This window comes from Balaenoptera physalus (assembly GCF_965194825.1).
Source record: "Balaenoptera physalus genome assembly, chromosome: 15".
In the NCBI taxonomy this organism is placed as follows: Eukaryota; Metazoa; Chordata; class Mammalia; order Artiodactyla; family Balaenopteridae; genus Balaenoptera; species Balaenoptera physalus.
This window is the reverse complement of record NC_138894.1, coordinates 72,255,487-72,267,422: the sequence shown is the minus strand read 5'-3', so window position 1 is coordinate 72,267,422 and position 11,936 is coordinate 72,255,487. Positions and strand designations below refer to the sequence as shown.

The 11,936-nt window shown below is 33.5% G+C and overlaps 1 protein-coding gene across 1 annotated transcript in view; it reads left to right on the top strand.

The window, feature by feature from the left end:
• Nucleotides 1-822: 822 nt before the first annotated feature.
• BIRC6 (baculoviral IAP repeat containing 6) overlaps nucleotides 823-11,936 on the top strand; it is a 268,010-nt gene continuing 256,896 nt past the window's right edge. Inside the window, 1 exon segment of the mRNA XM_082427081.1 lies at nucleotides 823-2,739. The gene's annotated coding sequence lies outside the window, so the exon portion shown is untranslated.

Genomic DNA, 11,936 nt, shown 5'->3' with positions numbered 1-11,936 from the left:
AAGCACCTGGAATGGTAATTATATTTCACTTGAAGGGTAAATATGACAGCATCCTGATAATCCAAAAGTGCAATGTTTTTCTTTAAAGGGTTTTCTCCTGCATTGCAGATCCTGTAGATATATATTTATATTTATATATATATTTATGAAGTAATTCTTATTATTCACAAAATGTATTTCTGAATAACCAAAAAATTAAGATATTTTAAATCTGATGCTTAAACTTTATTTAATTTGGCCATTAATCTTTTTATTTATAAATTTAATTTTGCTTTTAAATTGTATATAATTTTAAAAATCTCATACATGCTTCAGTCAGTGTGTCCTTGTTAAGAATTCTTAATAATAACAGTTGAAACTAATTATAACAGTTGCTGATGTAGATTTGGTTTGTTTGGGTGTGCTTTTAAAAACCACTTTTGAATGTCTAAACATTTGATTTAAAGTTTCTGTTTATCTTTCTGACCAAAAAAGCAAGAGGTATGATGGATATGGCATTCATTAAAATTGTCAATATGTAGAAAAACAGTAATATTTATAGCACCAGTAAATATTTTTAAGTGGTACTCCGAAGTCATAAAAGTTGCTGGAAAGAGACCATTAGAGTCTTGTCGTCCTGAACAATGTTATATGAAGTAGAAGAAAATAAAATGCTTCCCAGCTGTGTGTTTTGTTTTTATAACACCTTGTCCTGTATTACTTGATATTTTAACAAGTATCAGGTACTCTTTAACAAGAATACAATAATATTTGCAAAGGGAAGTATTAAGAAATTTTAACTAAAGAAATTTTTTTGGCAAATAATTTCATAGACTGTAGATGTACGTTTAATTAATCTTAGTTTGTACAGTAGATAAAATAATTTATATCGATAAAATAGCAAATGCCTGATAACCATTAGCATATTATTATATTATCCTTTCTGGTCTCAGCTGGAAGAGTTAACTGCTGTCTTCAATATGATAACATGGCCACCTCTTGGTATGTATTCCTTTAGCAACCTGATGTGTCAGGAAATATCCAGCAACTCTGAAGTAAGCCTACAAATTAGCAAAATATCAAGCCCATCTCTCTTCCTTTTCCCCTCTCCCCTCCCCCACCTAAAAAAGAAAAAAAAAAAAGCTTATTTTAAGCTGCAGGAAAAGTATGGAGCTACCTTTGGGCCAGAATAATGTGGAAAAATTACATAATGCTGATTATTTAAACAAGTTTAGGAAAACAGATTAGAAGCAACAGAAGGATAGAACCTCTAGAACCTAAAATAATATGGAATAGTGAGGAAGGATCTACAGCTACAGAAGCAGCAACTGTAAAATGAACATTTGTCATACTTCAGGAGTTTCTGAGATCATTACTTTGTTATAGTAGATTATTATATTTGATGGTCATAGTGTTGACCCTGAAATCTTCCTCAGAAAGCTTAGGGGTCCATACCAGGCAGTAGAATTTTACTAAGCAATAAGTCAAGGCATTTTAGGACCAACTCCATCAAAAAGATGGTTTAAAAATTTTTTAAGCTATCATTTCTTTAAGATGTGAATAAAAAGTTCACTTATATGAATCACGTTTATTCCTGATGATGTAAGATAAAATGAAATATTTGTGTTCTAAAAAAGTATTTTAAAGTAACAGCATTTAATCTTGGGACCTGTCCAATTTAGGATATATATAAATACAATTTATAATGTTTCAAGCTCAGCCAATGTCTTCATGTGCTAATGAGCAAAGCAGTTAAAACAGATTGTTAGTTTGAAAACATGACTTGTAAATGTGTGCAAGATACAGTACTGCTACAGCTAATAATGGTAAGCTGACTACAATGTCCTCTCCTTGAATTTATATATAATAATATTTTATGTCATATTGATTTTAAATCATGATTTCCAACCTAATTATTAGTTCATTAGTATTTTTAAAACAGAATTACCCAGATAGCCTCTTCTAGGTGTCTGTGTGTGCGTATACATGTTTGAAGTGTTTTCAGTTGTTGTAATCCTGATGAATGTTAATCCTCAAAAAAAAAAAGAAAAGAATTATGAGACATTTACTTCTGTTTTAAATTGATTACAAAATAACTGAAATTTTGAATATAAATCAAAGTCTATATATAATTTTCTTTGTATTAAAATACAGTTTAGGGAGATTTGTAAAGTTTTATGAATCATTACTAAACCTGCTAATTTCTAAGGTCTATAAGACAGTTTTATATATATCTCTTTCCAAAAATTCCCCAAATATTAATATATTATATTCTAAATTAGTGAAAATTTGCATTGACTTAAAATGTGAGGGTAGATATTTTTGTTTAAATATTGTTTAAAATTTAGTTCATTTAAAAAATTCTGATGTAATAAAACATTGAATAAAATAATGCTTCTACAAACAAATAAAAACAATATTTTTCATATTCAACAGAACAGTATTTTAAAATGATTGTTATTTATTTATCTTTTACATTTTCAGCAGTGCATATTTTAGCTAGTGTTAGGCTTCAGGAAATTGTGACACGTTTGTTAAGTTTTGTTAAAATGTCTTACTTCCATACATTTTTTTTTTTGGTAATTGAACAAATTGGTTTTCTTGTTTTGTTCTTTGCAGCAGAGGAGAACAACACACATCATGGGGAACCATAGGGTGTCTCAGAGTGTTTAAAAGGCCCTATTACAGGATTTAAGCTTGTGTTAATACAATTCATGGCAGTCTGAAATAAGTCTTAATAGAGCCAAAAATCACTCTCAGGTATTCTCTTCTCTGAAATTTTAGTCACATAAACAATATAAGTGTTTTATTATCCTCTTTCATAAAAGGTTTCTTTAACTGAACCCTTGTACCTAGTACTACATTTTGATTTCCTTTTAGAAACTGAATTACAAGTACTCTATTCCTCATTTGTTTAATCTCCTGACAGTACTTTGTGTGTTTGAGAATCTGTTGTCACTTTTCAAATAAATTCCAAAATATGATTTTTGACATTAGTAAAGACTAAACATTCTTATATCTTTGTACTAGATATCATTATATTTTCTGAAGAAAGTCTGCTTGTGAATACATTTTCTTTATAACAAACTTTCTTCCTGTACAGTTTCTTTATAACAATTTTAGACCCTACTGTGTCTTATGGGGTATAGTGGTCTGAAGAGAAATGGTTAAGAGAATATTTATTCCCTGTGCAAAGCATATATTATTGAAGCTTAGGGTTAGGTTGCTCATTTGAAATTCTTTTGATATGCTGAGGTTGCAGTTTGGAGGTTAATTTAAGGAAAGAATATCAGGATGATTAAGATGGCATTACTAAAATAATTTCCTATTTTACATTTTGTATTAGTAGTAACCCTGGTTTCAACTTTTCTGATTTTCAGCAAGATATCCACAAGTTTTTACTTTGAAGATATTTAATTTGCAATTTGCAAGTGCTTGGAAAAAATTCCTGAAACAGCCCTTCTGAACAGTTCAATGATATACTAAAACTGTCACTGAGATTTAAGTTCGATATTAATATGAAAAAAATTTTAATGAAATATTTTGAATTTACTTGTAATTAGAGTATATGAAGGTTATTAATACCTATGGGGTGGGGAAAGTACGCTTTCCTACCTGTAATAATTTTGTTAAATTAACACTTGGAATATAAGTAAATTAGATTTATCAAGAATAGAAACCTTAGTTTTTCTATAGTAGTTGCCACTGAGCCATTTTTATTAAAAATCAAACAAGCAAAAAAAGCTTACCAAAGTACTTAAACAGGATCAAATGAAATTACACAGAATGACTGGTTATGGGAGAAATTTGTCATCTGGTAATAAAGAGAAAAAGCTAGTATAAAAGTAGATTGATGCTATTCACAAGTAAGTGCTCACTGATGAAGATAAATGATTGAAATTCTACATTTTTCTTGGTTTTATAGTGATTTTTCTTTTGTGGAATTAATCAGTTGCTATGTAAATATCACATATTGTGTGCACCATTTGATAATGAAACAACCCATGTGTTTTGTAATCCTTATGCTGAATTACACTCCATGATAATTTAGTGTCTCCATAGAAAACAGTGAAAATATTCTTGTTGATGATGATGGGCCTAGGCGCTAAGTCCCTCATACTCCTTTGCTAAATGGGACTTAGGAAACTCTTTAGCCTAATACAAATTTATTTTCCAAGGATGGTACTGGTGGTGGCCCCAAGAATGAAACGTTCAGAAGAAACAGCATTTGAATTGGGTAACTTGAATGTGAAGAGATAGTAGATATTCATCAGCTATTAACTGACCCCTTTCTATGTGCCAGGTGCTACATTAGGTGCAGGAATATAATGATGTGCAACAAAGACCACACATGCACCCTAATGAGCCAGTATTTTTTGAAAGATAGACAATTAGTTTAACAAAGTGTAAAACAATTGCAACAAATGGAGAAAGGCCTGTGGTGGCAAGAGAGTGTGTAACAGAGGAATTAGACAAGAATAGCCTTCCTGAGGCAATGATGCTTAAGCTGAAATCCTTAGGGATAAGTAAAAGTTAACTAAGCAGAGAAGGGAGGGAAGACTGTTACAGACAGAGGTAATAGGTGAGTAGAAGGAAATGAAAACTCGTTTGGCTGAAGTTTAGTCGTTTGTGAAATCGAGCAGGTATATTGGTACCACACCATACCTGACATTCTAAGCCATGTTTTCTTTGTCAGAGCTTTTGATTAGAAATACGGTATCTGAAACATGTGCTTTTAAAACTAAGGCCAAGGTCTACAATTCTACTCTTGATATATCCCCAACAGAAATGCATGTACATATGCCACAAAAGACATGTGCAGAGTAACATGAAAAATTGGACATAGCATATCCATCAACATAAAATGGTACAATTACATAGTGGAATCTTATGCAATGAAAATGAATAGAGTCATGTGCAAGAAAGTCACCACCAAAAAGTCTTAATGCTTATCCCTAAAGGGGAGGGAGAAGGGTTGTATTTGGAAAGACTCTTGAGGGACTTTAATGGGTGGTTTTTTTGTTTTTTAAGAATTTTTTTTAAATTTATTTATTTATTTATTTATTTATTTATTTTTGGCTGTGTTGGGTCTTTGTTTCTGTGTGAGGGCTTTCTCTAGTTGCGGCAAGTGGGGGCCACTCTTCATCGTGGTGTGCGGGCCTCTCACTATCGCGGCCTCTCGTTGCGGAGCACAGGCTCCAGACGCACAGGCTCAGTAGTTGTGGCTCACGGGCCTAGTTGCTCCGCGGCATGTGGGATCTTCCCAGACCAGGGCTCGAACCCGTGTCCCCTGCATTGGCAGGCAGATTCTCAACCACTGCGCCACCAGGGAAGCCCTAATGGGTGGTTTTTAATGATTTATTAAGCTGCATGTTTCATGTATTTTCTGTATGTGTGTTACAGTGCGTCCTTACATTGTTATAATTGTTTTAACGTAAATTGCCACTTTGCATTTTACTCTTTTTCATGTATTATTATGCCATAGCCATCTTCATGTTATACAAACTTCATAACCAGTTCTTCAGAGAAATCTTCCCTTAATCTTGTAACTGTCCAACCATGTGCCCCAGTTAATCTCTATTACATCATGGCTTATTTCATTTGTAGTACTACTACTCTTGGTGTCTAGGTGTTGTTTTTGTTTTTTAATTCCTCCACTATACTGTAAGCTCTCTTGGGGCAGGGACATTTTCTGACACGTTCATCAGTGTATCCTCAGTACTTTTGTTGAATGAATACATGAACCTGGTCATTGAATCCCGAAATCAAATTCGGATCCAGTGAATTTCAAAACCAATAGCTTAATTATAGTCTTTCATAGATTGTTAAAGTTAGGCAAAACTCTAGAGATCACTAATGAGTGTAATCATACGTCATTATACAGATGAGGAAACTAAAGCCTAAGGAAGGCTTGTCTAAAGTACACTGTTGACCAGCAAAGTTGGAATAAGAGCTCATGTCTTCAAACCTTAAGTCTAGTGCTCTTTCCATTACAACGTGGAACAACAGTGTTGCCAGTTAAGAGAGCAACATAGATAGTTGCCTTCTACTGTAATCCATCATATAGATAATTGAAACACCCTTTCTTTCTCTTTCCTTTTTGATCTTTTCCATTCCACTTTTAAAAATCCATTATTAGCTCTAGGCTTACAAGTGCTACACATTAATGTTAAATAATTAAGGTTCAAAGGGCTGTTGTGAGGTTTAAGCGATCTAGTTAATATAAAGCATATAGAATCATCCTAGTATTCAGTAAATAGTAGCTATTAAACTGAAGTCATTTACATCAATGAAACGAGGGTTTCCAGAAACATACTCAATTGTATATAGGAAGTTAGTATGTGATAGAGGTAGCATGCCAAATTGGTATAAAAAGATGGATTATTAAATAAGTGAGATATTGCATCAATAGGAATGTATTTGTTTGCAAGAAACAACCCTATGATCAGTGGCTTCAGTAAATAGTTTATTTTTCTCATAAGTAATCCAAGGGTGTATAATACAGAACTAATATGGCAGCTTAATGTCATCAAGGACTCAGGCTCCTTTTATCTTTTCACTCTGCCATTTTTGGTGAGTGGCTTTCATCCTTGTCTCAAGATAACTGCTTCACCTCTAGGTATTACATCTAGATTCCAAGCAGGAAGAAAGGTGAAGGTCAAATGGAGCATGTCAGTCAAAATTGCCTTTATTTAAAAATCTGTCTGGAAGCCACATTCAGTGACTTCCCCTTATATCTCAGGACAGAGCTGAATCACTTGGCCACCCCTTGCTGCAAGAGAGTCTGGGAAAGTATTTTAAGCTGGGCACAGTTACTGCCCTAAACAAAGTCACATTCTGTTAGTAAGGAAGAATGGATGCCAGGTAGGTAACTAGCAGTGTATAACAAAAACATTATAGGCCACTTAGAAAAATACAAGGCTAGATCTGTACTTCTTATGCCAAAGTAAATTACAGATATATCAAGTATTTTAAAAACAAAGAAAAAAACAGGAATTAGTTTTTCATATACTCTTTGAGAAGGTAAGGCTTTCAAAGCATGACATAAAATACAAAAGCCAAAAAAGAAGAGATTAAGAAACTTGACTACATATCATTTAAAACAATTCTATAGGAAAAAGATAAACTACAAATTGGAGGGAAATATTTGTAAGACATGTAGACAAAAGGCTAATTTCCTTAATATAAAAAGAACATTTACAGGGCTTCCCTGGTGGTGCAGTGGTTAAGAATCTGCCTGCCAATGCAGGGGACACAGGTTCGAGCCCTGGTCTGGGAAGATCCCACATGCCGCGGAGCAACTAAGTCCGTGCGCCACAACTACTGAGCCTGTGCTCTAGAGCTCACGAGCCACAATTACTGAGCCTGCGTGCTGCAACTACTGAAACCCGCATGCCTAGAGCCGGTGCTCCGCAAAATGAGAAGCCACCGCGATGAGAAGCTCGCGCACCACAACGAAGAGTAGCCCCCACTCGCCGCAACTAGACAAAACCCGCACGCAGCAACGAAGACCCAACACAGCCAAAAATAAATAAATTAAAAAATAAATTAAAAAAAAATTTAAAAAAAATGTTAAAAAAAAAAAGAACATTTACAAATTAGTAATTTTAAATGGGCAAAGGATATACATGGGCAATCGTATAGTATATAATATATAATAGTAGAAGTATAAATTGATAATTTAAAATGGACAAGGAATATAAATGAGCAACTCAAGAGGGGAGAAATGATAAAGACCAACATATGTATGTACAGGTGCACAAATTCATTCATGGTTAAATACAGTTTAGACAACAACAACATTGGCCTCTCAGTTTGCCAAAACTTTAAAAGATTGATAATATCCAGTGTTAATTGGGATTATGAGCAGATCTGATATTTAGCTGATAGACACCAGCATGGCTGTCTCAGTTAAAATACTGAAGTTTGTACCAGTGGTAAATAGTATTACTGTAACTGTCATAGCACTAAAATAAATAGATTGTTTAAATTCTAATATAAGTTCATTAGTTCTTCTGTGACAGCCATTGATAATGGACCTTTTGTTGTAATGACATCTGAGAAACATTTGCAACATCTGTTAGCTTGGCCTGTGTAAATTATGGTAAATAATAGTAAATAATGTCACTGCCTTGTGCATTACCTATGAATCATTCCATGTTCTAACAGTTGCTACTGCTCCTAAATAGTTTAATTTTTTATTTGGTTTTACTGTTTTAGTGCATTGTAATTCTTAGGTGAAAAGTAAATAGTGGTTTAATATTTTAAAATAGAAGAATTTATAACAATAATGAACAGCCCAAAACTATTTGGCACTATCTGCTATCTGTCAGTGTTGAACATATGCATAGCTTTTGACCCAGCAGTTTCATATGTTCACCAACGCGTGAATTCACTGTGCAATGGAACTTGCTGCAGTGATGCGAATGCTCTATTCTGTGCTGTCCATACAGTAGCTACTAGCCACGTAACTATTGAGCACTTGAAATGTGGTTAGTGCAACTGAGGAACTGATTTTCAATTTAATTTTATTCAAACTTAAAGAGCTACATTTGGCTAGTAGCTACCATATTGGTCAGAGCAGTGAGTGTTCATAGCAGTGCCATTAGTAATATCCAAACCTGGAAACAACCCAAATGGACAAATTATGGTGTTGTCACACAATAGACTACAATAAGATTGAAAGATGTATAACTACGTGTAAGATTACGGAGGATCTCAAAAACCTAATGTTGAGCAAAAGAAACCAGACACAAAAAAATACGTACTTTATGATTCTATTTATGTAATGTACAAAAACAGGCTGTTGGTTACTCTTGAGTGGGAAGGAAATAACTGAGAGAAGGTATGGGGATTGGGGCTTCTGGGATGTTGGTATGTTCTATTTGTTTATCTCGGTGCTAATCATATGGGCGTGTTCAGTTTATGAAAATGTATCAAGCTATACAATTGTAACATGTACACCTTTCTGTAAAGGTATTGTGTTTGAGTTAAAAGTTGTAAATTGGAGAGAGAAAAAAACACCCAGAATGAGTGTTAGCAAAGTGTTGTTAAGCTTCTTAACATTCCTTTTAAATGCTTTAAATATTTATATTCTAAAACGCTGGAAGAACATGATAATGAACTATAGCTTGGAACATTTCTTAAAACGTCCTGAAATGTCTTTTGATATTCTGTAAGAATTAATATAAAATAAAACAAATGATTTTCATTTCTGAAATGAAAACATGACATTGCAAGTGACATGAATGTTGAATGCAAACACTGTTCAGAATGGTAGTGTTGAAAGTGCTAAACTAATATTTCATCCAAAAAGCCATCATGTTCACTTAAAGCTCATGGTTCAAACAAAGATTTGCAATCATCAGTGAGAAAAGAAAAGGATAATCATAAATCATTTTCAACAATAAAGAATTTGAAATAATGACTACTAAGAATTTCACCTAAGAGTTTCAACTGATCAAACAAAAAATATTTTTAAATACCATTCAAACTGTTAACACCATCTACTATGTTGTTAATGGTAAGTACAATCAAAGATCTTTAGGCATGAAACGTTTAACACAACATTAATACAGACTTATTGCAATTTAGATTTATGGTCTTGTAAAACATATCTGACAAAAACAGGAAAGAAAAACTTCAGTCGTAATTGCACAGCTTCAGTTGTTACACATACAAGTGTCTTAATTTACTTAAAAGGCAAAATATGAACTTAGATGCTGTGGAGCTAAAAGTAACATCTGGGAGAAGATATCAAAATTTATTACAGGCATTCAAGGGAAATGATTCCAATAAAAACTATATAGAAATTTTACTGGGTTTTGAACAGCCAGTACTATGGAATGCTGGGGAAAAATCTGGAAATTTAGCCAAAGTTTTAGAAAGATTTCCAGATGTTTTAACTTGGCCCAAAGACACTAAATTCAGATATCTCCAAATGATGTAATAAAGTTGTAAGTAAATGAATCACTTTTAAGTATTTTCCCAGTAAACTATATATTTACTATCATAAATTTGTGATAGCAAATAAAGGTAAAATTTTTCTGAGAAAGTTAAATAATATATGAAGAGCTTAGAATTGTGATAATGATAATTGGAATTATATTTTGGTTTCAGTGGCAGCCTGTAGTGCTAGAACTACAAAAGTAATTTGGAAATCTTATCAATCCTTGTATATTTTCTTCATTAGAGATTTTGAAATCAGAGCAAACATTTAGAATATGAAAATATTTTTGGAAATTTGTCCTTACTAAAAGTATTTAGTGAAGGTATCAATTCTTTATTTAGGTTTTCCAGAATAGAATGTTTTATTAATTAAGATTTATAAATTAATTTGACAGGAACTAAAAGTGATTGAAACTAAAAACGTGAAAAAGAAGCTATGGAAATACATGTGATATTGTGTGTTAATTATAACTCAGTAAAATTTTTAAAAATAAAATATGGAAATATAATATGCCATTTGAGATAAAATATAAGGCCAATTCAAGTGAAACTATTATTATCTAATAAATTGATAACATTTTTATGTATTCCCTTTTGTGGTGGTTAATATTATATGTAAACTTGACTGGGCCACGTGGAGCCCAGATATTAACATTCTGTGAGAATGTTTTTTGGATGAGATTAATGTTTAAATATAGACAGAGTAAAATAGATTGCCCTCCTAAGGTGGGTGGACCTCAGTCAATTAGTTGAAAGCCTGAATAGGACAAAAAGGCCTACTCTCCTCTCCCTGCCCCCAGTAAGAGAGAATTCCTCCTGGATGACTGCCTTGCAGCCGGGACATCTGTTTTTTCCTGGCCTCAGACTCAACTCTTTCTGGGTTGAGCCTGCTGGCCTTTGGACTGGAGCTGCACCTTTGACTCTTCTGGGCCTTCAGCTTGCCTGCTTACCCTGCATGTCTTGGGACTTGTCAGCCTTTATAATCTTGTGAGCTACTTCCTTATAATAATCTCTTTGCATCTATATATGTATGTGTCAGTGAGAGTTTAGGCCTCACATTTTAAAAGAAACAAAAATATTTGTAGAGGGATTTTATTATTGCTATTGTTAAGTAGAACTTAAAGTATAATTTCACCCTTTCTCCGAGGTCACTGAGATGTATTCAGCTTTTTGCTGTTATAGTAAATATCCCTAGACTTACGGGCTTCTTAGGATCATAGATATGCTTTTTAAAGTGTTTGTCTCTGGCAGCTATTGTTTCTTTATGTTCAGACTTCACATTGTATCCTCACATGGCAGACAGGACTAGGAACCTCTCTGGGATCTTTTTTATAAGAGCAAAATATTATACACACACACACACACACACACACACACACACACACACTTATTGGTTCTGTTTCTCTGGAGAACCCTAATACACTTTCTTTTGTTCCTTATACATACTCTTAAAACATGGACATTCTATATAAGTAACTTTTGTGTAATCTTTTCTAAGTATACTTTAGTGCTCATTGATTTTCAGAAACCTATATAAGATAAAATAGAGTTATACTTACGTTTTTAAAGCATAGGGAATGCAAGGTTTTCTGTAGGTGAGTTGGCATACATGTAAACAGCTTGACATAGAATATGGTTATCTGAAAGCTCAATTTCACTCACTTCTGAGTACTTTTTGGCTGTTCCTCAAATCTGGCTGTGGCCTAACTGGCATCCAGTGGGATTTTTCTCCCTCCGGTGGTCCGACCATTTAAGTCTGTCAGTGCAGTCCGCTGTGGGGTTTATTTTCTTGGAAGCTGCGTCACATTGATAACCCAGCTTATAGGTTCAGCTAATGCTTCTGTTATACACTTATTTGGGAACCTAAGTTTCCTTGTTTTACCTTTGGTCTGGCCCATTGGTTTGGAGGTTATTGTTTTCCCTTGAGAAGATGGGAAAAAGAGACTCCTAGCTCTGTTTGCTTCCAATTATCTGCTAACAATGTACTCTTTTCTTTGGATTTGGACCTA